The following is a 27,615-nucleotide window of genomic DNA, read 5'->3' on the forward strand; positions in this document are numbered from 1 at the left end:
ATAGTTGTGCCGCCCTACACCCTAATAGCAACACTTGTGCCAAAAGTCGCAGACTTGAAGATGTAGCAGAGCTGAATGTGTCCTTTCACTCTTCAGTTCTTCCTCATTTTGTGCTATGAGAAGCCAGATCTATCAGGAGACATGTGCCAAACTAGCCCAGCTCGGCTCTGCTACACCCCCCCCCCCCCCCGCTTGCCTCTGTGTGAATAACCTGTGCTTGTAACCAGTGACACTGGAAAGTGGAATTTAAGCTATGTATATATAGGTGTCAGCTTCTGGAACGTTCGCTGCTTTGAGACGATCTTTACTCCGGGGCTGTTGTATGTTACCGCGCCATTATTGCGAGCGGTCCGAACCGACCAAAGTGACTCTGTGGCTTCAGTCGTCGTATACCCTGCACAGAGGACAAGGTACCTTGTTTTGTATATTTCAGAGACGCTTTGTGCAATGTGTGTTTTGTACAGTTTTCTTTCGGTCCTGTAAATACGAGTGTACATAAGGATTGCCTTTCTATGTTCTGTATCTGTGTGCACATAGAAGAGACATCTATAATAAAATTATTATGTTACAGTATATATGGGCTTTGGCTTTTTTTTCTCTTTCTATTAAAATTTTTATAAATTTTATTTATTTCAGTGTTTTGCGGTCTGTTTTTCACGGATCCGTTGTTCCGTTTTTTGTGTCCGTTTCGGTTCTGTTTTTCCGTTCCATTATTCCGTATGGCATATACAGTAATTACATAGAACAAATTGGGCTGGGCATAACATTTTCAATAGATGGTTCCGCAAAAAACTGAACGGATACGGAAGACATACGGATGCATTTCCGTATGCATTCTGTTTTTTTTGCGGACCCATTGACTTTAATGGAGCAACGGAGCGTGATTTGCGGCCAAATATAGGACATCTTCTATCTTTGCACGGAACGGAGATACGGAAACGGAATGCATATGGAGTACATTCCGTTTTTTTTGCGGACTCATTGAAATAAATGGTTCCGCATACGGAACGCAAAAAACGGCCCGCAAAACGGAAAAAAAAACGCAGTGTGAAAGAGGCCTAAGGCTACTTTCACACTAGCGTTAATATTTTCCGGCATTGAGTTCCGTCATAGGATCTCAATACCATGAAAAAAAACGCTTCCGTTTTGTCCCCACTCATTGTCAATGGGGACAAAATGTAACTGAACAGAAGGGAACGCTTCAAAATGCATTCTGTTCTCATACCGGAGAGCAAACCGCAGCATTGCTTTCCGTCCTGGGATGTGGAGCAAGACGGATCCGGCGCGACCTCCAATGCAAGTCAATGGGGACAGATCCGTTTTCACTGCCACATTCTGGCACAATAGAAAACGGATCTGTCCCCCATTGACTTTCAATGGAGTTCATGACGGATCCGTCTTGGCTATGTTACAGATAATACAACAGGATCAGTTCATAACAGATGCAGACGGTTGTATTATCAGTAACGGAAGCGTTTTTGCTGAACCCTGCCGGATCCAGTAAAAACGCTAGTGTGAAAGTAGCCTTATAAGCAATTGTGTCTAGTATGTGTGAAGAATGTGCCTATCAAGCTACAAGCACTACGGCTACTTTCACACTTGTGTTGTTGTTTTCCGGTATTGAGATCCGGCAGAGAATCTCATTTCCGTTATGTTCTCCTGCATTCTGAATGGGAAGAGATCCGTTCAGGATACATCAGGATGTCTTCCGTTCTGTCAGCATTCCGTTTTGGGTCCAGTCATAACAACGATGGAAGTCAATGGTGACGGATTTGTTTTTGTTTTTTTAGAAGCCTAAAAAAACGGATCCGTCACCCATTGACTTTCAAAGTATTTAGTGACAGATCACAGTTTTTTTTCCGTATTGATTTCACACAACCACATCCTAACGCAACGGATGCATCCTGATGTGCAAAATCAAAACGGATCCGTTTAATTCCAGTATAGAAATCGTCTGCCGAATCTCAATACCGTAATTAACAACGCAAGTGTGAAACAGGCCTTACAGAAGTCTATGGGGCTCTACAGCACCTCTGGATCCATCTAATACCCTGAGAAGAATACCTCTCTGAGGGCTCAAGCACACAAACTTATTTTTCTTCCACGTTTTTTGCGGGTCGGATGCGGACCTATTCACTTCAATGGGGCTGCAAAAGAGGCGGACGGCACTCCGTGTACATGCCCCAACTGGTAACACCCAGCTGGACCTTCATTGCAAACTGCTAGCAATTGATTCATAACTTCTAGCAGGAATAATAGAGGAATGGCACAACATAGAGATGCTCCAGGATTATTACATGAGGAATGCAAGTAGTTACTAAAACAGACCTGTCAAGAGTGGTGATGGGTCCTCTATAAAAATATTGGATAAAAAAAAAAAAACTTATATTGGATTTTCTAAAATATGGCCCAGTTTATGTTACGGCTGGAAACCCTTTTTTCATGAAGCTTCCTGCCAGGGATGCAAAATCAGTGTGCCTCCGCTTACATTGCTTCTTCTCACCCACCCTATGGACTCTTTCCCAGGAACTTCTCATTATTATTCTGTACATATGATAAGCATGGACAAGACGAGTTACAGACTGGTGCAGAAGGAGAGGGGGTCCTGCCCGCCATGTATGGAGGAAGGACTTGTTTCAGAAGCAGATATGTGGGAGACCAAGTTCAGCTCTGGGTCCCTGTACCCCCCCCCCCCCCCCCCCCCCCTCCTCCCACCAACTAGGAAGAAATTGTGCAAAAACTTTGCACCTTTTTAAAAAGTTGCGATTAATGTGTGTAAATCCTGGGCAAGCAGCAAGCCATGGCTTCTACAAAGGGGTTAATAATTGTGTCACACCTCTGATAATTTTTGGGGGGGGGGGGGGGGGAGTAGCATTAAAAAGGTCCAGATATATTGATAAATTTATGTCCTTTTAGTCTTTTTATTTTTTATTTTATTCCTTCTGATTTTCAAGTTCTAGCAATCAAGCGCTGACATTGATGGGAAGCATTTTAGGGTGGTGAATGGCTCCAGTATACGGTATACACTGCACCAGGACGTGCCCTCTGGACACTATTAGCCTAGTTATGTAGTAGAATAGGAGTGTGTGGGATAATGGCAGGACCATGTTACAGTAAACCAGGACCATGGTGAGGACACAGTGTCAGAATATCCAGTAAAGAAATTTGGTCAATGAGGAAAAAAAAATCTAATATTGCACTTGTCATACCTACTGTGGACCTTACATAGAAAACCGAATTTGTGGCTGTTTTTACTGTTTTCACTTTCTACTGTTGACCTATCCTCAGGCAAGCCACATGTCAATGGAGTAAGTCACGCACAAGGTGGACTTTTTGAGACCTGTTGGCTGACAATCATCAGATCCAGTGTGGTACAGCTTCCATGTCACCGTGTAGCCCCAGCTTCAAATAACCTAAATGAGCCCTCAATTGTCCCATCATGTCAAGTTACTAAAAACGTCTATTTATGGGCAAACATATGTGGTAGTTTTTTTTCCTTTTAGATTTTCAATTTTTTTTTATCTAAAAGGCTGCGTAATAACTTGCTATTAGCACAGACTGGGTTCCGGGTTGTGTCTGCACAATTTGCCGTTGGCATTCGGCGCACATATTGCTTCCCATCTGTGACGCTTTTGTCTCGAGCACCAACCTGCACATCCTTTGTACTTCAAAGCCTCCTGAGGAATTTACAGGGAAGACTGAGAGACACTGGGGAGGTCTGGACATACTTGCATTTGCTACACACACAACATGTCCTGTTTCCCTTCTGGAACCCAAGGGTTTTATGGGGGTCAAAGGTCATGATTGGGACGGATACGTGACACTGTTCATATTGTTGGAAGGGATAGTAATAATTCTTTAAGGAATTGTTAGGTCCATCAACTGAAAACCATGTGCCAGGGTCAATAGACACATGGCAAGCATCAGCCAACAATAAGAGAGAACGTCTCCGCCATCTTCCCATACAGCACTTACTGTAATACCATAGAGATGTAGCTGGAAGCTCCTGGGGCCCAATGTAAAATCTCATGCCCCGTAATAATCTCTATGGCCTCAGGGATCACACTTTTGCATATGGCGCACAACCATATACTTGGGTACCTCTTTCCTGCCACCATTTGTGATCAGCTGCATTCTGTTTTCTTCTCTGATTGTATGTTTTATTATTCTACGACAAGTGTATAGTACGCTCTTCTCTTCCTCGATGCCTCACCTGCATCCAGACATCGCTTTATACGTTATTATGGATTAACCTATCTGTGTTGGATCTGCATATTCCGTTTAAATGTTTCTTCATCACCGATTTGCATTTGAATGCCTCAGATTCTTACTTTAATGTTTTACGCTTTCAGCGATCTATTGATAAAGGTTTCATATGACCGAAACGTCTTGAAACATCGCAGCTCTCCATACTACTCACGGCGCAACATAAGTTTTATAAAAAACGGAGCAATAAACGCCCGACTGGGGCAGTATTTTGGAATCCTACCAGCAGAATTATTTTCTTGCTAATTGTTGCACATGTTGCTGGCACCTACTTCACAGTTTGGATTGTACGATGCATATCTAAACTCTCAAGAGTGTGCGTGGTTTTCTCTACAAATATACACGGGCTCTGCCCTATACCACAGTACCTCGCTCAAGTACTAGGAGTGCAAGTTCCTCCTCGTTACGCAATGTAAAATCTGGACCAGGCCCCGGGCCATTTATAATATCGGTGTCTGCTAATGTTGCATAGGATCCCCCTCAGGAACCAGGTCCTGGGTTTATCTACTACTTCCTACCTTCTAATGTGTCTCCCATGACGAGCATGCTTAACGGGGTTGTCCAAGATTTAGATATTGATGACCTTTCCTCACGATAGGTAATTAGTATCAGATCGGCGGGGGTCTGACTCTTGGTACTCTTGCCTATCAGCAGTTTGAAGAGGCTATGGGGCTAGGCCAATGATGTCACTTTCATTGGTCACATGGTGTAGGTGCAGCTTAGTCCTATTCAAGTGAAGTAAGCTGCGAGGAGACCATGGTGCTCACCAGAGTGCCGGGATCAGCAGGGGTCCCAGGTGGTGGATCCCCGCCGATCTCATATTGAGGATAGGTCATCCATATTATAAATGTAATTTGAGTCTTTCTTATTATCATCTCAGTTACTTGATTTCCATTTTTCTACATTTGCTCTGCTTTATGGAGCCTGACTTGTTTCAGTAAGTCATTGGCCTGTTGGGATTAGTCTGTATAAAACACATCATTATAGAACATCAAAATGATCGGATGTTCCAAGGCTCAAGATCTGCACATTCTTCAAGGACTTGTAGCCATACTCAGAAGAGGTTCTGAGATGTCTTGCTAAAAGCAAGTATGGTCACCTTAAGGCCTCTTGCACACGACCCTCCAAGATATACGGTCCGGAGGATCGGGCACATCGAATTTTAACACCTAATCCTTTTGTTCTTCTGGGAGATAACCCACCAACCTGCCTGGCAACGATTTTCTCCCTTCTCGCTGTTGAAAACACAATCGGTTGAACCTAGCATGCATGTGTATGGAGGAGTTAGGAGATATGCAGCAAGCCCCTGAGGAGCCAGTGCAGGGGATAGGAGTGGTAGTGGTCCTGATAAGATGTGTCACAGTGTACTACCTCAGGCCGTTGGTCCCTGGGGATTGGTGCAGAGGAAAGGTACTTGGAAGAATCAGGCCAGAAGTAAATGTATAAAAGTCTCTCTTTACTCATTGCAAAAGATAACTTGTATTACATCCAGCAGTAGTTGGTACAAAGTGCAATCACTATCCCCAGATGATGAGGTGTGGTGGCTGGATAAGTGGCAATTAATGCCCCACTCTGACGATGTGCGGAGGTCAGCCAGGATTGCAGCACGAGTTTAGTATTTGTTTTGGTGCCGTGCTGGATCCGCCTCTCATCAGGTGCACTGGGTGGAGTCATTAGTTTAAATGGCCTCCAGCTAAGTGCTCTGAGCGGATTATACTGATCATTTTGGTCTGGGAAGTTTGGAGGGAAGGTTGGCTGTCAGTTCCTGCTCTCAGAGATAAGTGGCATTTCTAGATTGGTTGTTTATGTCATCTATCCCATCCAGGTTCAGTGCGAGCAGGTTGCTCATTTCTCCCCACGTCACCATCTCAGGGAGTTCAGGGTTCTGTCAGTACAGGCTGGAGGACACAGCACACCTACCTTCAAGGTCTGCCTGTGGGCTGAGCAGCGCAGGGAAAGAGGTCAGGGATGAACTAGGAGGTGACCCTTCCTCTGTCTCTCGTCCAGAGCCTGGTTGGTGTGTTATCGTTTATTCTGAGTGCACGTCCGTCGTGACCGCACCTCAAATATGCCATCCTGCTGATAACTCAAACTTAAACTTCTGGCTAACAGCTGGAAGTTGGCACTTGTGGATTTAGGTGTCCACTGTGTAATGCAGGCTTTGGAGTTGGTCTGGCCTGGATGTTATTTAGGTGATGGGTGTCTGAACTGTATTCCCTCACCTGCAGCAGGGTCTGTAAAGGTGTTGCTTGTGGGTCACTCTATTGTCTGTATCATGCTGTAGCTTTTCAGTTATCTTGGTGTTCCTGCAGTCTCTCTGGAGTAGTGGTCTCACAGGAGAATGGAATTTCATGATGGTCCCTAAGTCTCTATGGGTAGGAGCTCTTTCCTCCACACTTTGTCTATAAAACTTCCCCTCCTTGCAGGAAACAGGACCAGCCCACTGCTACCAAGAGGGGAGGAACAGGGTGATTACCCTATCCCGGCCAATCATACCTCTGCATACTGGGGTACTGCAGATATAGCTGCCAGCCAAATTAGTGTTCAACCAACAAAAGGTGTATGGGCACCTTTACCTGAAGAGCCAACCTATGCAGAATTTTTACATATGGAAGTTTTCTATTTGTTCAAGCAAATAAAATCCAGGATCATAAACCTTGTCAAATGTCATTAACCCATTCCCCATCTGTTGGTTTTCCAGGTAAAGAAACGATAAAATGATTAATAGCAACAATTAAGGGTCCATTCTCAATGGGGACGGAAAAGATACGGACAGCACACATTGTGCTGTCCGCATTTCCGGCCTGCGGCGCCGTACTTCCGGTCCGGAAAAAAAAATAGAACATTTCCTATTCTTGTCCGCAATAGCCGGCCGGGTGTATTGTGGATCCACAATACACTACGGACGTGTGAATGGACCCTAATTCAGTCATTTCCATGTCACGTATGTTATGACAGTAGGATTTACAGAGGGTCTAAGTACACTAGTAGGCTAAAAGGCTTCCTCAATAAATGGTGTGTAATGACATACCATGTCAGCCTGGCAAACAGCAAAATAAGCTCTTTAGAAATGTTACGTTGGAAACTTGGCAGAGAATCTGTAGATTGTTGACTTTCGTTTTTTATTCCAACCCTGCTGTGTTTTATACTCACAGACGGTTAGACATCTGGTGCCATATATCACCCAGCCAAGGCACTACTACATACCTCCCAACTTCTAAAAAGGCCAAATAGGGACGCTAGATTTTCACTATTTTTTACACTAAGGCTACGTTCACATCTGCATCTTTGCTGGATCCATCAGGAGATCAGCAAAAACGAATCCGTTCAATAATACAGCCGTCTGCATCCGTTCAGACTGATCCGGTACTAAAACCATTGTGTCCGAAAAAACAGATCCGGCACCATTGACTTACATTGTGTGTCATGCTGGATCCGTGTTAATCAGTTTCCCATGACGCACACAAAAACGCTGCTTGCAGCGTTATTCTGTCCGCGATGGGAACGCAACCAAACAGACCGGAATGCATTCTGGTGCACTCCATTCCATTCGGTTCACTTTTGTCCCCATTGACAATGAATAGAGACAAAACTGAAGCGTTTTCCTCTGCTGCTGAGATCCTATGACGGATCTCGATACCGGAAAGGAACAGCGCTGATGTGAAAGTAGCGTAAGCTATGCCTCTAACTCCACCAAATATCTATCTATCCATGCCCAGTCTTGTTTGTGCCACCAAAGACTAGTTATGCCCCCTTGGTGCCTCACACAGTAGTTACTGTATGTTCAATTACTGCTTTTACACAGTAGTTAGGCCCCTCTTTGTGCCCGCACATAGTAGTTATGCCCCCACACACAGCAGAATGTACTGAAGAAAATAAAAATAATAACGCTCCCCTAGCCCTGTTCCCCCTGTGAACAGTAGAAAGTAATATTCGACAAATAATTCTGGGTTAACCCTGTCTTCGGCCACATGCCTTTGTGAGGGGAGTCCCCCTCTCCCTTACACGTAGTCGCTCAGGGTTTACAATAATCAGACATTTACCCTTTCATCGGCCGCACGCCTGTATAAGAGGAGTCTCCTTCTCCCTCACACGCTGTCTGAGGGTATAGCAATGAACAATGGGGGTCATTTACAAACAGATATACACCAGTGGGATGATGCCCAGGGGGGCGCCCAAGCCCTTCTCACTGCCACCAGTCGGGTATATAGCAGTAAACAAGCTAATCCTCGCTCATCATTGAGGCAGGCACCTATATCATCATTTCAGTGCAGCATATCTTCCTGTGTAAGCAGTGATCTACTGCCCAGAATGAATGATAACAGTAGCGATCACTCGTCCCCATAGAGAAAAGTGAATTGCTGCATGTAAATGCAGCTCTCACCTCCGCTGATGAGCAGGCAATTATCGGGAGCACACCGTTTGTTCCCGATAATTGACTGCTCAGTCGGCTTGCGTAAATGGAGCTTTAGAGAGTGCTACTGATTGGGGTACTCTCCTCATACTGTCCATTTTACTATTTTGTCATAGCTTTTCTCAGCATTATGCCGCTGCAAACCCAATGCCTGGGAAAAAAAATCGGATGATGTTTTTCCAAATATCAACACTTTGTAAGCATGAATCACAGTGTGTGAAGTGAAGTGCTGTGATTCATAGCAGTGTACCTTACAGTTCATGAAATATTCAATGCCCAGAGCAGCTGACTCATGAAGGTGTGAGCGGCGCTGAACACAACAGTAATCCTCAGATTGCAGCAACAACACCGTGCCCGGAACTGGATCACAGAAGTGTGGCAATCCTGATATTTTTGTGAATAATCAACCACAGGAAGCGGAATCTGAATATCCGGGAAGAATCATGTCATAATGTAGGTGGTGAGCTGACACCAGTGTCGTGAATGTCGTAAGATATAGTCTGAAAATATTACACATGTCTGGAAGAGAAACGGAAAGCAGGCACTGCGGACTTTCAGGGACTCTGCCCGGTACCAGTGTCCTGGGTCATGTTCTCATTTATTGTCTTTTTATTTGTCCTAAATGGATAGGATTACTATCACGGTGGATCAGTGGTTAGCACTGGTGCAGGGCCGGCTCCAGGTTCATGTGGGCCCTTGGGCGATAAAGTCTCTGTGGGCCCCCTTGTGGCATTTTTGACGACGCATGCGGCAATCAAACTGCATGTAGTATAGATGTTGCCAAATACAATAGACAGAGCATGTGCACCAGTACTAAAAATACCCCCCTATAATGTAAGCCAACACAAAAAACACCACTGTAATGTGCACCAGTACAAAAACTACCCCCTTATAATGTGCGTTAGTACATATCAGACCCCCATAACAGATCTTCAGATCAGAAACCCATATTAAACTTCACATGAGACCCCCCCATCAGACCTTCATGTTAGACACCCCCTTATCAGACATCCGATCAGACCCCCATATCAGAACTCAGATCAGAACCCAATTTAAGACCTCAGATCAGTTCCCCATTAGACCTGCATTTCAGACCCCCACCCCAATATCAGACCCCCTTTAGACCTCCATGTGAGACCTCAAATCAGGACTCCATATGAGAAGGGGCCCCCATATCAGACCCCCATTAGACCTCCATGTCAGAACTCCAAGTATCATACCTTAGATCAGACTTTAAAATAAATAAATTAACGTACCTCTCCTGCTACTCTGGCACTCTTCCGGTTCTCCTCTGCAGTCGCGCTCCCTATGTCCTGATGCTGTATGCAGTAAGGACAGTGAAGTGAGGGCCCGGAGGAGACCAGGGAGGAGGGGTGAGTACAGCACTCACAGTGCTTCAATCCCCCGCCTCCCGCAGTCTAGTGAAGCACTCACTAGTATTCGCACTGCATTTTAGAAAGTGAAAAATACAGGGCCACTGGCAAGAGGGCCCTGTGGGCCACACTGGCTTAGGGGCCCGGTCGCAACTGTGCCCGCGACGACCCCTATAGCTATGCCAGTTGCAGTCGATCCCCCCAGGAGCAGTGGGCCCCAGCACTTGCATGGGTATGCCGGGTCATGATGCCGGCACTGAACTGGTGCCTTGCAGTGCTGGGGTCCCGTTTTCAAATCCAACCAGTGACAACATCTGTGTGGAGTTTGTATGCAGTGATGGCCAGTTCGCATTGTTTGCCCGCGAACATATGTGGGCTGCCATCTTTTTTCACAAGTCCGGCAAGGAACAGATAAGCCCTTACCTGTGCCTGTGCGCGAGCCGGTCTGAAAACAAGTGCGGTCAGCGAGAGCAGGCAGTTCCGAGAACAGCCACCGGGGGCCTTCATTGGGCTGTTCTCAGAACTGCCTGCTCCCGGTGACCGCATTTGTTTTCAGACCGGCTAGCGCACAGGCACAGGTAAGGGCTTACCTGTGCCTCGTTGGACTTGTGAAAAAAGATGGCAGCCCGCATATGTTCACGGGCGAACAATGAGAACTGGCCATCACTGTTTGTATGTTCTCCCTGTGTTTGTGTGGGTTTCCTCCAGGTGCTCCAGTTTCCTCCCACACTCCAAAAATATACAGATTGTCTTTCTACAAAATTGGCTTTAGTGTGAGTTGTGTGTTGGGCTCGAGCGCCTATATGGCAGCCACTGACTTCCCAGGGAGTCACCCCAGCCACGCAGATATCCCTGCACTTTGAGTCCCTGTGGTACATGTCCATTTTACTAAATAATTGCATTCCCAGTATATATTAATTCTGGAGAACTTTTCACTGTATCATTCCTCCTTTATCCCTCCTGGAAATGTATGAATAAATTGACAACTGGGTGTTACCATTCCCTTTGTCAATAGGGTGTGTTCTTGCACTGCGTTCTATTAAGCATTATCCGCAACATCTGTTGTTTTAAAAAAGAAGACAATGCAGCAGCCCCCTGCAAATCAGGTAAAGTACAATAATGCCATAGTCACAAAATATTATAGTGCTAATGCTACACTTATTTATAAAGTGAGATGCTTGGCAAATGCATTTTGTACAAAACCATCTGAGCCCGTCTGCCGTACGTCAAGGCGATCTCTGTAAGACGGGTCCTAACACTAAATACTAGCTGTTATGTGCCATAATGGCCGCCATAAAATTCAGGGAGTGTTGGATCCACATGCATGCTGGGTCCACTCTGCCTTTTACCAATTTTGGTGCCAAAATGGCCTCCATTATTTCCAGCAGATGCAGGTACCAACATACATGCAGAGCCCACTCCTTACCTTTCCTTGTGCCTGACAGCTTCCAATGAATGTACTGAGAGCAGGCTACAGCTTTATACTGAAACTAATTAAAATCAGCCTATGGGGCAGACAGGCTAATCAGGAGCGCATGACTCGCTGGAGAGCCACATCTCCAGCATTGTAAATCTGCAAAAAAAAGGGGGTTAGTCAGCACCTCCCAGTGCGCAGGTGCACGCTGCCATGGCAAAGACCTAGAGGAAAAAGAGACAATGCAGCAGCACCCTGCAAATCAGATAAAGTACAATAATGCCACAGTCACAAAAATATTATAGTGCTAATGCTACGCTGATTTTAATTAGTTTCAGTATAAAGCTGTGACCTGCTCTCACTACATTCATTAGAAGCTGTCTGGCACAAGGAAAGGTATGGAGTGGGCTCGGCATGCATGTTGGTACCTGCATCCCTTGTAAGTAATGGAGGCCATTATGGCACCAAAAATGGTAAAAGTCAGAGTGGACCCAGCCTGCATGTGGAACCAACACTTCCTGAACTTTATGGCGGCCATTATGGCGCATAACAGGTAGTATTTAGTGTTAGGACCCGTCTTACAGAGATCGCCTTGACGTTCGGCAGACGGGCTCAGATGGTTTTGTACAAAATGCATTGGCCAAGCATCTCACTTTATAAATAAGCGTAGCATTAGCACCATAATATTTTGTGACTATGGCATTGTTGTAATTTAGCTGATTTACAGGGGGCTGCTGCATTCTCTTTTTTTTTTTTCCTCTACTGTGAAGGGGGCACTAACAGTGCGTTCTTATTTTGAGGGGCCACTAACGGGGCATAACTGCTGTGAAGTGGGCACTAGGGGAATATCAGTTACTGTAAAGGGGGTGCAAAGGGTGGGATTGGCATTGGGCAGAGTTAGAGACATGTCTTAGAGTAAAAAGACTATGCCCCACTATTGTCCCTTATTTGAAAAGTTGGTAGGAATGCCTACAGTTAGCTCCATCGCCGGACGTCAGTGACAAAACTACATACCTCCATCCATTGTGTAATGGCCAGAGCTGGTAACTGCAGTGCTGCACCCATTCTACATCAAAATGCTGGCAACCCCATTACAGGGGGCTTTAAACCTACATCGAATAATCATACAAATATCTCTGTAGTAGGATGGACTAAGTAAAATACAGAAAGTGAATAGTCAATTTCATTGACCATTTTAGTACTTAAAGGGGATGTCTCATCATAAACAATGGGGGCATATCGCTAGGATATGCCCCCATTGTTTTGGTGCACTGCCACCGCTGGGACCTGCACCTATATCGAGAACGGAGCCCTGCAAGGTGGTGGCTGGAGGACTCCGATCCGGCCACCACCAAGCCGGCTCTCCATAGAAGTGAATGGAAGCGTACCGTGCATGCGGGGCCCCCGCTCCCATTAATTTCTATGGGGCCGACGGAAATAGCGAAGCCAGCGCTCAGCTATTTTCGCCGGCTCCACAGAAAATGAATGGAGGGCCTCTGCGCATGCGCAGTGCGCCCTCCTTTACTTGCGGGGCTCCATTCTCAATATAGGTGCGGGTCCCATAGCCCCCATTGTCCATGATGAGACAACCCCTTTAAAGAGGCTCTGTACTTGTATTGTTTTTCTAGGTGTCGGCGTTATCGATCGATGAAGCCTTTTATTTGTATGCAACTGAGCCATTGGAGCACCAAGAGGCAGGCTTATGCAGTTTGAGCACCACTCCAGCGACGCCCCTGGTGCTCCAAACATGCCCCCTCCCCTTAGATTGACAGCGCTAGACTTCACACCTAGCGCTCAGTTCTTGCTCCTGCACACTCATTCAAAAATACAGCGCGTGCACACCCCTTGCTGAGCAGCGAAAATATTTAGTTTCAAAATGTTTTATTTATTTATAATGATAGAGATCATATACATGGTACAAAAATATTATGCTTCATACAAATCAGTTCGTACATGTAGGATGGGTATCATTATATCCATAAGAAATACAATAGAACATAAATAACGAATAAAGCAAAAAATAAAGTAAAATAAAATAAAATTAACATGCGGAGATCTTGTCAAAAAGTAAAGGTTAGCAAGCTTAGTACCTACAATTACTTAATAAGCACACAAGTACCCTTAAATAAGAATTTCCAAAGAGCGTACCCTAAAAATCGTAATTTCTAATAGGTCATTCCACACTGCACATTCACTGAATATGAGGAGGACACCCAAGGCTCCCACAGCTTCTCAAAGGCTTCATAGGTATCCTGGCGGATAGCAGTAAGTCTCTCATTAAGATATATTTTGTTAATTCTATCCACTACTGCTTGAAAACTAAGTTCCGCCGTTCTCCATTTATAAGCTATATGAATCCTGGCAGCTAATAACATGTGTTGGGACAATTTAAACTTTGAATATGATAGTTTTGTAGATTTGTCACCAAGAAGGCATAAGATAGGTGATAGTGGGAAGGCACAATCCAGCACAGAGGAGATCAAGTCACGAATCCCACTCCAAAATCTTTGTACTATTGAACAGGACCACCAAATGTGGTAGACCGTGCCATCCACTCCACATCCCCTGAAACATAAAGGAGAAACCTCCGGATAAATGCGGTGCAATCTATATGGGACTAAATATGTCCTATGAAGAACCTTGATTGAAGTCTCAGCTAGAGTAATTTGCCAAGAGGTCTTAGTCAAGGTCTGTGAACATTGATGCCATTTAGCTATAGAGAGATCTTCCTGGATGTCCTTCTCCCACTCTAACATATATGGCAATTTAGTTCCCTCCGGCATAGTATTTAACAAACCATAGATCCTGGAAAGTAACCCCTGTTTATACAATGAATAAGTGATAAATCTCTCAAAGGGTGTAAAATCCAATGTCATATTACTAATCTTCAGGGAGTGGAGACATGAGAAGATTCGCAAAGCATTAAAAGACTCACTATCTGGGAGATCGTATTTATCCTTAAAGTCGGCTAGGGACATAAGTTTCCCTCTAGTCAGAAACCTATAAAGGGTGGTAAAGTTATTGGAAGTCCACCACCTAAATGACCCCATCTGTAGACCAGGGGGGAACACTGGGTTGCCAAATAAGTGAAAGAGTGGGGAATATTTGGATTGGAAACCCGCTTTAAATCTAACAGACCGCCACAGAATCAGAGAGTGATGTGACAATGGTGAAGTTGCTCGAATGGTTGATGGTAAGGAAGTGGTGTTCCAGAGCAAGGATCTCCAGGTCCAGGGCGCACAAAGGGTTTGTTCCAGGGATACCCACAAGGGGGAGGCCTCTGGTTTTAAGTGGGTTAAGAATAATTGAGCCAAACCTGCTGCCTTATAGTACTTGGTGAAATCTGGTACAGATAGACCTCCCTGAGATTTGTGTTTACACATTGTGGACCTTGAGATTCTGGCCCGTTTGCCGGCCCATATAAATTTCATAGTATCTGCCTGTAAGATTCGAAGATCTTTGATAGGGACCTGAACCGGGAGGGTCCGAAATAAATAAAGGATGCGGGGTAAAACCACCATCCTGACTATATGTATTCTCCCAATCCATGAGACTGGTAGTGAGCTCCAAATTTTGTAATCTTCCCTAATCCTGCGGTAAAGCGGAAGGTAATTGAGTTTGTATGTCATGGACAATTTCGCAGGTATTGAGGTACCCAAGTACTGGATATAGGTGGCTAACTGAGTAAAAGGAAAGTTTTGTGAAAGTGAGGATTGAAGGGATGGTGGGGAGTTACATAATAAGAGTTCAGACTTCTTGTGGTTAATTTTAAGCCCAGAGGCTATGGAAAAGGTCTTCAACAGTTTTAGTAAATTTGGAAGCGAGATAAGAGGGTTGGTCAGGGATAGTAGGAGATCATCAGCAAATAAACTCAGTTTATATTCAGTGTTTCCTATCTTAAGGCCTGACAAGTTAGGATCATTCCTAATAGAAATAGCGAGGGGTTCCATAGCTAGGGCGAATAAGGCAGGAGAGAGAGGACAACCTTGTCGGGTGCCTCTGAGAATTTGGATTGGGGTGGGATGTGTTGTTGGGAGTTTGAGGTATGCAACAGGTGTAGAATATATAGCCTGCACCGCCTGTAAGAAAGGGCCCTTAATGCCCATTTTGAGTAGCACTTTATACAGGTAATCCCAGCTAACGGAATCAAAGGCCTTCTCTATATCTAAAGCCAAAATAGCCAGGGGAGTCTTCCTTGTGTTGGCCACTTGGATGACGTTAAGCACTTTTCTGATATTGTCCGGCGCTTCCCTGTCGGGTATGAATCCTACCTGATCTTTATGTATAATACCGGGGAGGATGATATTAAGGCGTCTTGCTAAAATTGATGTAAATATTTTGGTATCTAAGTTCAGCAGGGATATTGGTCTGTAATTTGTAGGTGAAAGGGGATCTTTTTTAGGCTTGGGTAGTACAGTAATGTTGGCACGAAGAAAATCAGAATGAGGAGTATGGCCAGTTAGTAAATGGTTGCAGAATTGTGTAATATGGGGCGTTAAAATTGAAGAATACTTTTTGTAATACAAAGCTGATAGTCCGTCTGGACCCGGGGCTTTGCCTAATTTCAAAGAACTAATCGCATAGACTACCTCATCAGAACTAATGGCTCTACCCAGATCTTGCAATGCCTCGGGAGTCACCTGAGGTAGCGGAGTCGAGGATAGAAATTCGTCTCTAGCTGAAACACGTCCATCATCCAATCCTTTATAGAGCTGTTGATAAAAAGCATGGAACGTATCATAGATGGTATTGGAGTTAGAAGTTATATGGCCGGAACGCGAGCGTATTTGGAAAACCTGGTTAATTTTCTGTTTGGTCTTCAGTTGTCGTGCTAACATTTTATCAGGTTTATTGGCATACCTATAGAAATACGATGCGGTCCATCTTAGAGCTTTTTCCGTATCGTTTGATAAAATTAGGTTTATTTGGATTTTGGTGTCCTTGACTGCTTTAAGTAGGTATAACGAGGGCGACCTCTGATGTGCCTGTACTAGTCTGCTCAATTTAGATTCAAGTGCCAGGAGGGCCGTCTGTCTCCTCTTCTTCAGATGAGATGCCTCTCTAATCAGCCTACCCCGTATGTATGCCTTATGTGTAAGCCATATTAACATGGGATCCATATCCGGGTGAGCATTTTCCGCAAAAAAACACTTCATGTCCTCCTGAATCCTATCCCGAACGGCTGGTCGAGTCAAAAGTGACTCATTAAGTCTCCAGGAGAATAGTCGACTTGTAGGTGTGTTTGGAGTCGTGTCAATCATTACCATGTCATGATCGGACCAGGAGGACACGATATGCCTGCTATAAACCAAAAAGGGAAGCATTGATGTAGACAGCAAAATATGATCGATACGGGAATACAAATTGTGAGCCGGTGAGTAATAAGTATATCCCCTCTGTGTACCGTTATGCTCCCTCCACGAGTCCGCCACAGAAAGGGATTCCATGACTTTCCTGATAGTAACTTTACATGAAGTCGGACGTGGTGTAGTGGGTGGAGCAGAACGGTCCATCACAGGATCCATTACAAAATTAAAATCCCCACACCAAATTATTTTGTCATAGTTAAGGGAATCAAGCTTGCGTTGCATATGGGACAAGAACATAAGTGATTCAACATTAGGGGCGTATATGCTGACTATACACCACACCTCACCGCAAAGATCACCCAATAGAATGACATAACGCCCATCCTTATCTACTATGGAACGGGAAACCTGAAGTGGAAAGTTATTTTTAAGTAATATCATGGTCCCTCTGCTCTTAGATTGAAAAGAGGAGGAGTAAAATCTGGTGTACTGAGGGTGGAAGTACTTAGGGTGTGAAGTTGCGGTGAAATGGGTCTCTTGTAAGCATATGATATCAGGTTTATGCCTACAATATGATAGAAAAGCTGTTTTACGTTTTCTCGGGGAATTAAAACCCCTTACATTGTGTGTTAAAACCTTACACATGTCTTAATGCAATAAAAGAAATAATTAGAGCAGGTCATAGTGTGCAGTAATATATATCTCACAAGGTACAATATATGATCTCCAACAGAACTAAAGAAAGTTATAACGGTCAAAAAAAATGATGCACTAGAGCGTGCAACAAAGTACAATATAAATGGGTAAATAGTGGTCATCAGGAAAAGGAAAAATAATCCCGATCCCACAAAAATCAAGTATCCCATAAAGACAGGCAACAAATACGTCCGATCCACCGTGTCCCTTCATAAAAACATGTGAACCACGAAGGGAAACGATAATGAAAAGAATAAAGCAGAAAAGCAAAGAAAAAAGGAAAAAGCTGCGAGTTACCCAGACTCATTGAGATCCCGTAGGTCCCGCATGGTAACTACAAACTGAAGTATATCATTCAGGTCGCCGGTGATCTGATTCCTGACGGAGCTGCTGAAACGACCTTCGTCCACTCCCGCGCCGGACGCTGAGGCCTAGGGCGTGCAGAGGGACCTTCTGGGCGATCTATTTCGATGCCGGCTTTCTGTAGTACCTCGATCCCCTCAGCCGGCGTGCGGATGGTGTGGCTACGTGTGTTCAGCTGAAAGGAGAGGGCGAAGGGAAATCCCCAACGAAACTTCACTTGTGCTTGTTGGAGAGCCTGCGTCACCGGCCTCATCTCCCTACGCTTCCGTAATGTGGACGGTGCCAGATCCGCGTAGAGGTGTACTGATGAAGGGAGACCAGGTAAGTTGGCCAGATTCCGTGCTGCATACAAAATTTTATCCCTCATCTCGGGGTGGTGCATACGGAGAACCACGTCTCTCGGCATGTCAGGTATTCTTGGTTTCCCCAAGGATCTATGGACCCTGTCCATCTTCAGTTGGTCAGAATGTATATCTGGCAATAGCTCTGCAAACAGTGTTCCCATTATCGCGGGCAAATCTTGATAAAGTTCAGGTAAGCCTCGAACTCTGAGGTTACCCCTTCTGGACCTATTTTCTAGGTCTTCTATTTTAAGCTCTATCTCCTGCAATTGAGCCGTATGCGAATCAATGTCCGCTCTATCAGCCCCAATGGCATCTGCAAGCTCATCAGCTCTGGACTCCATATCTGAGACCCTATTGCCCAGGTCTTGGATCTGCCGTGTAAATTCTGCCACCGCCTGTGTCAGCTCATTTCGAAAAAGAGCTGCAATATTGTTGTAAAGGTCCGTCGGATCTGGCTGAGCCTTTTCAGTAGCTGGCTGTTGTCCACTATCAGTGGAAGAAGCTGGGCTTGCCGGATATGCGGCCTGGTCCGCCATGATGGATTGGCGCGTAGATCTAAAGATCTCCGGAATTGTCTGAGATGAAGCGGGTGTAGCCGGCAATTTAGACTTCCCTTTGCCGCGGGCTGTTTTCTGTGTCCCTTGCATAAGATCACTTCTGCAGTGGAGCCGCGATGACGGCGATTATAGCGGGATTACAACGGCGGTCGGTGCGGAGCTCACTCAGACATGTCCTTCCAGCGAGCTGCGCGCATGCGCCCCTCAGCGAAAATATTTAGAGCGCATGCACCGTTGACATTATTCCACCCGGAACTGGAGGCGCTGTCATCACAGGAAGATAACCTGCTATATCAATAGGGGTCCAGTGTTTTTTTACTACTGCTGCAAGGAAATTATATCACCTGTCAACTTCGCAGGAGCGTGTTCGGCGCATGCACTGTACAGACATTTAATTCCTGTACAGCACATGCTCCGAATGTACTCCTGCAAGACTTCTTGGCCAGGCTTGAATATGTGTTCACTGCCTGGCCTGTCAGCATAGAAGACAGGGTGTGGAGCCTCTGGGTGCAACAAAGTGCCACAGCACCGCCCTCATTGCACTAAGGGGCTAATTTACATATTATAAAACTGCTATTTTCTCAACATTGTGACCACCTACAGAGATGGGAGCAACAGCATTACATTCAGCTGACAAGTGGATATCTTGCTTGTCAGCTGGATTAATAATGGTGTATGTGGTGACAGGACAGGAAGTAGAATACATGGAGTGACTGCGAAAATTATATCTTATGGCTTGTCCTTCTTGGTATTGCAATTTAAATGTTGAGCAGTGTATATATATATATATTTTTCCATGTCAGTATATTTTTAAAAAATCCTAAAATTCTGTGCGCATATATATATATATATGCACAGAATTTTAGGATTTTTTTTTTTTAAATATCACCAAAATCACCAAAAATGTGTTTAACATAAAAACTTGATGTAAACAACAGGTCATTTATTGCAGGGCTGATATCTCTGCCACTTCCTGTGTGGTCTGCGGGTGTGTGTCTCACCACACATAATTATTGGTATTCGGAGGAGGCAATGTTCCTAGAACAGGATTATTGACCATCATTACCTCCTAAATTACTCATTTCTTTTTTACATAGATGAACTTTTCTTCCAGGTTCATCTATTGTGCAGTCAACCTCTATTATCTATTAAAACTGGATGTATCTGATTACACATAATTACGTCTGCTTCTCCCCGCATCTCAGCTTGACACACACGTTGTTTGTAGGTGGTCAGATACAAGATAGAAGGTGCAGGATCTCACATTTCAAGTTGTCCCAGTTTGGAGGGTACATTTCCAGGGAACGCAGGACGTGCACATTCAATTTGTACAATCTCTTTTGTGTTCAGATATTTCTCTGATAATAAGAGCAGGCCCCGCTGGGACTGGTAACCGGGTCCTCCTGAGTGACTCCAACCCCAGATGGAGCTATATGTGAGGTGAGACATGCTTCAGGGCTCAGTGTCCATTTGGTTGGTATCCATATACTCTTGATGTATCCATGTGCTGTCATTTATTGTATCCTGGATGAGTATTTTATGGTGGATTCAAACCAAGTTTTTTTTTTTAAATACCAATGTTTTTGAGGGGTTTTTTTTTAGGAAAAGACACTGCAGCTAGATGCTATACAGTCAGGTCCATAAATATTGGGACATCGACACAATTCTAACATTTTTGGCTCTATACACCACCACAATGGATTTGAAATGAAACGAACAAGATGTGCTTTACCTGCAGACTGCCAGCTTTAATTTGAGGGTATTTACATCCAAATAAGGTGAACGGTGTAGGTATTACAACAGTAATTAAACTTTCACTTTTTAATACTTGGTTGCAAATCCTTTGCAGTCAATTACAGCCTGAAGTCTGGAACTCATAGACATCACCAGGGATGGTTTTTATCCCTGGTGATGCTCTGCCAGGCCTCTACTACAACTGTCTTCAGTTTCTGCTTGTTCTTGGGGCATTTTCCCTTCAGTTTTGTCTTCAGCAAGTGAAATGCATGCTCAATCGGATTCAGGTCAGGTGATTGACTTGGCCATTGCATAACATTCCACTTCTTTCCCTTAAAAAACTCTTTGGTTGCTTTTGCAGTATGCTTTGGGTCATTGTCCATCTGCACTGTGAAGCGCCGTCCAATGAGTTCTGAAGCATTTGGCTGGATATGAGAAGATAATATTGCCCGAAACACTTCAGAATTCATCCTGCTGCTTTTGTCAGCAGTCACATCATCAATAAATACAAGAGAACCAGTTCCATTGGCAGCCATACATGCCCACGCCATGACACTACCACCACCATGCTTCACTGATGAGGTGGTATGCTTAGGATCATGAGCAGTTCCTTTCCTTCTCCATACTCTTCTCTTCCCATCACTCTGATACAAGTTGATCTTGGTCTCATCTGTCCATAGGATGTTGTTCCAGAACTCTGAAGGCTTTTTTAGATGTCGTTTGGCAAACTCTAATCTGGCCTTCCTGTTTTTGAGGCTCACCAATGGTTTACATCTTGTGTGAACCCTCTGTATTCACTCTGGTGAAGTCTTCTCTTGATTGTTGACTTTGACACACATACACCTACCTCCTGGAGAGTGTTCTTGATCTGGCCAACTGTTGTGAAGGGTGTTTTCTTCACCAGGGAAAGAATTCTTCGGTCATCCACCAGTTGTTTTCCGTGGTTTTCTGTTGTCTTCCGGGTCATTTGGTGTTGCTGAGCTCACCGATTAGTTCCTTCTTTTTAAGAATGTCCCAAACTGTTGTTTTGGCCACTCCTAATGTTTTTGCAATCTCTCTGATGGATTTGCTTTGTTTTTTCAGCCTAATAATGGCTTGCTTCACTGATAGTGACAGCTCTTTGGATCTCATATTGAGAGTTGATAGCAACAGATTCCAAATGCAAATAGCACACTTGAAATGAACTCTGGACCTTTTATCTGCTCATTGTAATTGGAATAATGAGGGAATAACACACACCTGGCCATGGAACAGCTGAGAAGCCAATTGTCCCATTACTTTTGGTTCCTTAACAAGTGGGAGGCACATATGCAAACTGTTGTAATTCCTACACCGTTCACCTGATTTGGATGTAAATACCCTCAAATTAAAGCTGACAGTCTGCAGTTAAAGCACATCTTGTTCGTTTCATTTCAAATCCATTGTGGTGGTGTATAGAGCCAAAAATGTTAGAATTGTGTCGATGTCCCAATATTTATGGACCTGACTGTATTGGGAAATTATAGAACACCCTACAAACATTGATGTTTTTTATTGCAAGACAAAACCAGGTGCAGGTCAAAAACACAGAACAGGTGCAGATCTTTCCATTATACCTTTTTTTGCGGTGCGGAGGCCAGGACCAAAATCCCACGGAGATGCTCTGTAGTGCTTTTATGGGCTTCTTTTCCGTGCTTCTGCTCCGTATCTTGCGGATTGCGGACCCATTCATGGTAATGGTCCTGCATCTGTGATACGGAGCGCACGTGCCTGTATATTTCGGAACCGCTGCTTGCGGGCCACAGACGTTCGTGTGCATGAGCCCGAAGGGAGAGTTCACCTCATCATCTCATTTTCCATTCTTCTGATCCGTCAGAAGAACAGAAAAAAAAACTGGATCCTGTAAAAAAATAAGTCCTGTGCATCGGCATATTTGCCATCCGTTTGAGCCATTTCTGTCTGAGATCTGTTTTCTAGATGGAAAAAAAAGCCCTGCATGCAGTACTGTATCTCCTATCAAAAATAACTGATCTCTGATGGAAGTGACACTAACTGATGCTAACTGATCATAACTGATGCTCAAAATGATGGATCCATTATTTTCTTTATTTTCCTTCTGAGTTAGGGCTCATGCCCACGTGCGTACTTGCTCAGTGCCCGTGCTGCGGACCACAAACTCTGCATTGTATGGGCATTGGTCGTGTTCCCTTCCGCTTGCGGATGCGGACCCATTGACTCGAATGGGTCCGCAATCTGAAACATACGGCCAAAGATAGAACATGTTCTATCTTTTTGCTGTGCAGAGGCACGGATCAGAAGCCCACGAAAGCGCTTCATAAAAAAAGACACTTTTTATGAATAGAAAATAAATGATACATGAAGTGTCCCCTTAAATGCAAACTAATAGACAATAGGAGGCTTCTTTTAAAATGCCAGTGCCCCACCCCCCACGTCTGCCTCTGACTGAATCGGTTTGAAAATAGACCGAATATGGCCACCTTGGGGATAACTATTAGATCGGTTGGGTCCTACTGCTAAGAACCGCACCAGTCACAAGAAAGAGGACCCCATATCCTGTGGAGCCCCTTGAAATGAATGGAGTGGCAGATCAAACATGTCCACTGCCGGTCCATTAATCTCTATGGCAGTTCCAGAGATAGCTGAATACAGCGCTCAGCTATTTCCATAACTTCCATAGAGATGAATATAGCTGTCATGTGCATGCACGACCTGCTGCTCCATTCATTCTGGGGGCACTTAGTGATCAGTGGGGTTAAGGTACATGAGGGTGTTGGCTTAACACAACTAGTTTAGTTAAGGCATCTAGTTAAGCATGTGTGTTAACTCTACTACATCTGTAGGACCCCCAGTGTTCTAATAGTTATCCCTATCCCTGTGGATAGGGGATAACTTGCTACAACTAGAATACTCCCTTAAAGGGGTTGTCCAGGTTCAGAGCTGAACCCGGACATAGCCCCATTTTTACCCAGGCAGCCCCCTGATATGAGCATTTGAGCATTTCATGCTCCGATGTCTCCCTTGGCCTGCGCTGGATCGCGCAGGGCAAAGGCTTTTTTGTTTATATTTTTTGCACTATTAGACGGAGGCTTCCGCCCAGCAGTGTATTTGGTGACGTCACCAGCTCTGATTGGCGGGCTTTAGCGCTGCCCTAGCTGTTTTACAGGCTAGGGCAGCGCAAAAATCGGCCCATTATTGCCAGTGACATCACCAGGCTCACTGCTGGCTGGAAGCCTCCGCCTACCAGTCCCTATGGAGAGTCCGGTACGTCACCGGATCTCCTTTGCCCTGTGTGATTCAGCACAGGGCAAAGGAGGGCATGGGAGGGGGCTGCCTGGGTGACAGTGGGTATGTCTGGGTTTAGCTCTGAACCCGGACAACCCCTTTAAGGCAGATAGTGTACCTTAGGTACAAGTAGGGCCCTCAAGCACATAAGAACTTTATCCAGGGGTGTTGTATTATCAAGGTCTGCCTTGATGTTCATCTTGATGTGTCTTGCCAGTTAATAAATTCAGGAGAGGCCTTCTCCATTCAGCCACAAGGGGAGATATGCTATGTTCTATATATTGGCTCCTACTCTCCATTACCACAGCTATTATCATTTATAGCCCTCTGGTTCTCTACAGATGCTAAATATATTTGGGTGGTCACTTCAGCGTTATCTCCAGTAATTAACTATTTATATGTAAAGTACCTGCATGTTGAGATCTGCCTGTCAGTCCCATGTTTTCTTTTCTCCAGTCTCACTACAGCTTATCAGTGGAGAGAGCTCCACAAGTAATACTTACCAAGCACTCGGCTAATGAAAACAACCCTACACTGATACCCTCATCAACTCTAGAAGCTCTACCGTGTATGAAATCCCAAAATCCTTAATCCATAGTCTTAAAAATGTTGTCAGTAGGACAGTACATGGAGCTGACACGTTTCAGAGTGCTGAATCTTCTACTGTTGAGGGTACTGGCTGTGACTTGTAGACTGTGCTTTGTATGCAGTATGGCCGATGGAGTCAATATCCCATTGGGTGAGCTGTTCCTTTTTTTCCTTCTACAGTTTAAACTCTAGACTGGTACAGGTAAAAGTTATTTGCTAAAGCTGGCCATGCACATGGGATTAAAGTTGTCAGAAACGCTTGACCAGAGTGTGAAAAGCTAGCGCAAATTGTTCACGATGACTGATGGAAGACTTCTGTAAATGTGACCGGCCAGGTTGGATCATTTCGGCCATTGTTGAACAAAACTACAGGTTTTTGGGCACGATCAGACGAATTCAGTCGATCACTTGCCATTGTGCTCAAGGACCAGGGATTGAGTTTTAATTTTTTTAGTCTGGCATGTTGCTGTCAATCTCACAGACAATTGATTTCACAACTAGTGGCTCCTGATAACTGTGCATTAGCCCTAAGGCCGCTCTATTGACAGCGCTAAATATCCTGATGCATGCAGCTGTTGTATATGGCAGCAATTGACTCCAGTTTTTTTTTTTTTACGGGATCACCCTGTACTCAACTAAGCATAGTCAACTAAGCATGAAATACAGTGAGGCATACCAACCAACCATACTATCACATCAAAGGACACTCCTTTACTTCAGACCACTGATAGTCCACGGCTACATTGGGCCTATATCTCAGTAGATCTTCCCGGTGATATAAACATAGCCTAAAGACCCATTAATGCATATACATTCTCCATAACAACAATAGCAGGCATGCAGATTTGTATGTGAATGGCGACAATTTACACACGGCCAAGCGTCTATAGATGAATCATACATGCCTAGGTTGTTAAAGGGGTCATCCACAATTAGAAAAGCAGTCGGCTCTTTTTATTAACATGTCTGTCCTTAGGCCGTGTCTGGTATTTCAGTTCAGTGTCATTCACTTGAAAAGAGATGAGCTGCAATACCAGACACGGCCCGTGGACATGACGGGGGCTCTAAATAAAGGCAGATCCATGGATAACCCCTTTAAAATGTCTTCATCATTCACACTGGTCAATGGTAGGGATGATTGACCATTTAAGTGGTTAATTGTTGGCACATGTAAATGTGCCTTAAGCTGTAAGCATGTAAATTTTATTATCCTCTGCCGAATAGTGATTTTCTGATACCAGGTCTCTTTTTGTTATCCAAGGGCCTGATATCAGATAATCAGTATTCAGCAAATAATAATGATAGCTATCAGCCCACGGGCTATATACCTCAGCTACTGGTCAGCAGGACACAGAGGGTAATCTTATAGAGATCTTGGCAACCTCCAAAGGAGCCATTATCTCTTCTTCTGCCAAAGATGCTGAGCTTCAGAGACTATTTCTACAGAGCGTTTTAGATGCCAGAATGAGAAATAGACAATCACAGTGAAAGAATTCAACTGAAGTGGCTTAAGGGCCCTTTACACGCGCAGAGATACCGCCAGATAATTGCTAATGAGCGCTTGTTAGCGATTATGTGGCGGTGTAAATGTGACACTGATTACCCGATGAATGAATGAAACACTCGTTCATCAGGTAATAGATCATTCATGCGGAAATCATCGTTTGCCGGCAGCAGATCATATTGAGTTAGCAGCCTCTGCTGCCGTCAAACAACGAGTCTGTATGGGGACGAGCGATGGCATTAACGATCCCATACTGAGGAGGAGACGTCGCCACTGACGAGCATGCGGTTTCCGGGAAGGAACACTTCCTTCCCAACAGTCGCCTGCTGTATCGTCCCATGTAAAAATACCTTTAGTCACAGTTCTTACTGTTCCTCAGGGCTCAGTACTAGGTCCCCTACTCTTCTCCCTCTACACAGCCCCCATCGAACAGACTGTCAGTCTATTTGGCTTTCAGTACCATCTCTATGCTGACGACACCCAACTATACAGATATTCAGCCCCTGACATCACCCCTGCTTTACACCAAAACACCAGTATTTGTCTGGTAGCTGTCTCTAACATCATGTCATCTCTGTATCTAAAGCTGAACCTCTCAAAAACTGAACTTCCCCCATCTACCTGTACTAACCCACCTAAACTTGAGATTTCAATTTCGGTCTGCGGCACTATCATAACTCCTGGGCAGCACGCCCTCCATCTTGGGGTCATGTTTGATTTAGATCTTTCTGTCCACCCGTTGTATCTAGCCTGTGCCAGTTACTTCACTGGTTGCCCATTCACCACAGAATACAGTTCAAACTTCTCCCCTCACCCACAAAGCTCTCCACAGTGCTGCACCTCCTTACATCTCCTCCATTATTTCCATCTACCACCCTACTCGGGCTCTCCGTTTTGCCAGTAATCTAAGAATAAAATCCTCCATAACTCGTATCTCTCACTCCCGTCTTCAAGACTTTTCTCGAGCTGCACCTACTCTCTGAAATACTCTGTCCTGGAATATCAGGTCAATTCCTATCTTCCCTACCTTCAAACATGCCTTAAAAACACATTCTTTCAGGCAAGCGTATTATGCTTCCGAAACGGACTCTTCCCCTTTTAACATCCCCCCTCAACTTTTCAGACCTGAACTCATTTTGTAGATGAACCCTCTGAATTGTAAAGTGCTGCGGAATATGGTGGCGCTATATGAATAAAGATTATTATTATTATGCATACACATTAGTTGCCCCACTTGGTGGGATTTTAGATGGGGGTTGGACCCTGCATCTATCATACATATCTATGATGGGAACAGCCACTGAAGTGTACCATTTTCTTCACTTTTACACGGGCTGAACATCAGGGGAATTATAGGGGTCAAGCATTCTTCTTGGGGTCTCCTGCCTAGTGGTAGGTGGGGTGCCCTTGGTGTTGGTGGATTTTGGAGAGCAAGGTAGGGCTCCCTTGGGATACTGGAGAGGAGAGACAATGGCAACGAGCAGGGTGACAGTGTAAGGTAACGATGAGGCTGGATTTAGGGGTAACAAGTCCACTGTCATTTACTGAGGCAATTTAGGCAGATCATACACACAGGCATTTGCTGAGTAAAAGCGGTCTCTTCAGATTACATGCATAGTTTTCACAAGGGTACAAAAGTTGTAACTCCAGTCACTAAAACAATAGAGCGTGTAGCAAAAAGTTTACAATTGCAGATTTGTAGGTATAATTATATAGGAACATATAGTAAAATACATACTGGTAGTATTCAGCTCACATAATAGAATAGTTA

The sequence above is a fragment of the Bufo bufo genome, chromosome 4, assembly GCF_905171765.1.
Source record: "Bufo bufo chromosome 4, aBufBuf1.1, whole genome shotgun sequence".
Taxonomy (NCBI): Eukaryota; Metazoa; Chordata; class Amphibia; order Anura; family Bufonidae; genus Bufo; species Bufo bufo.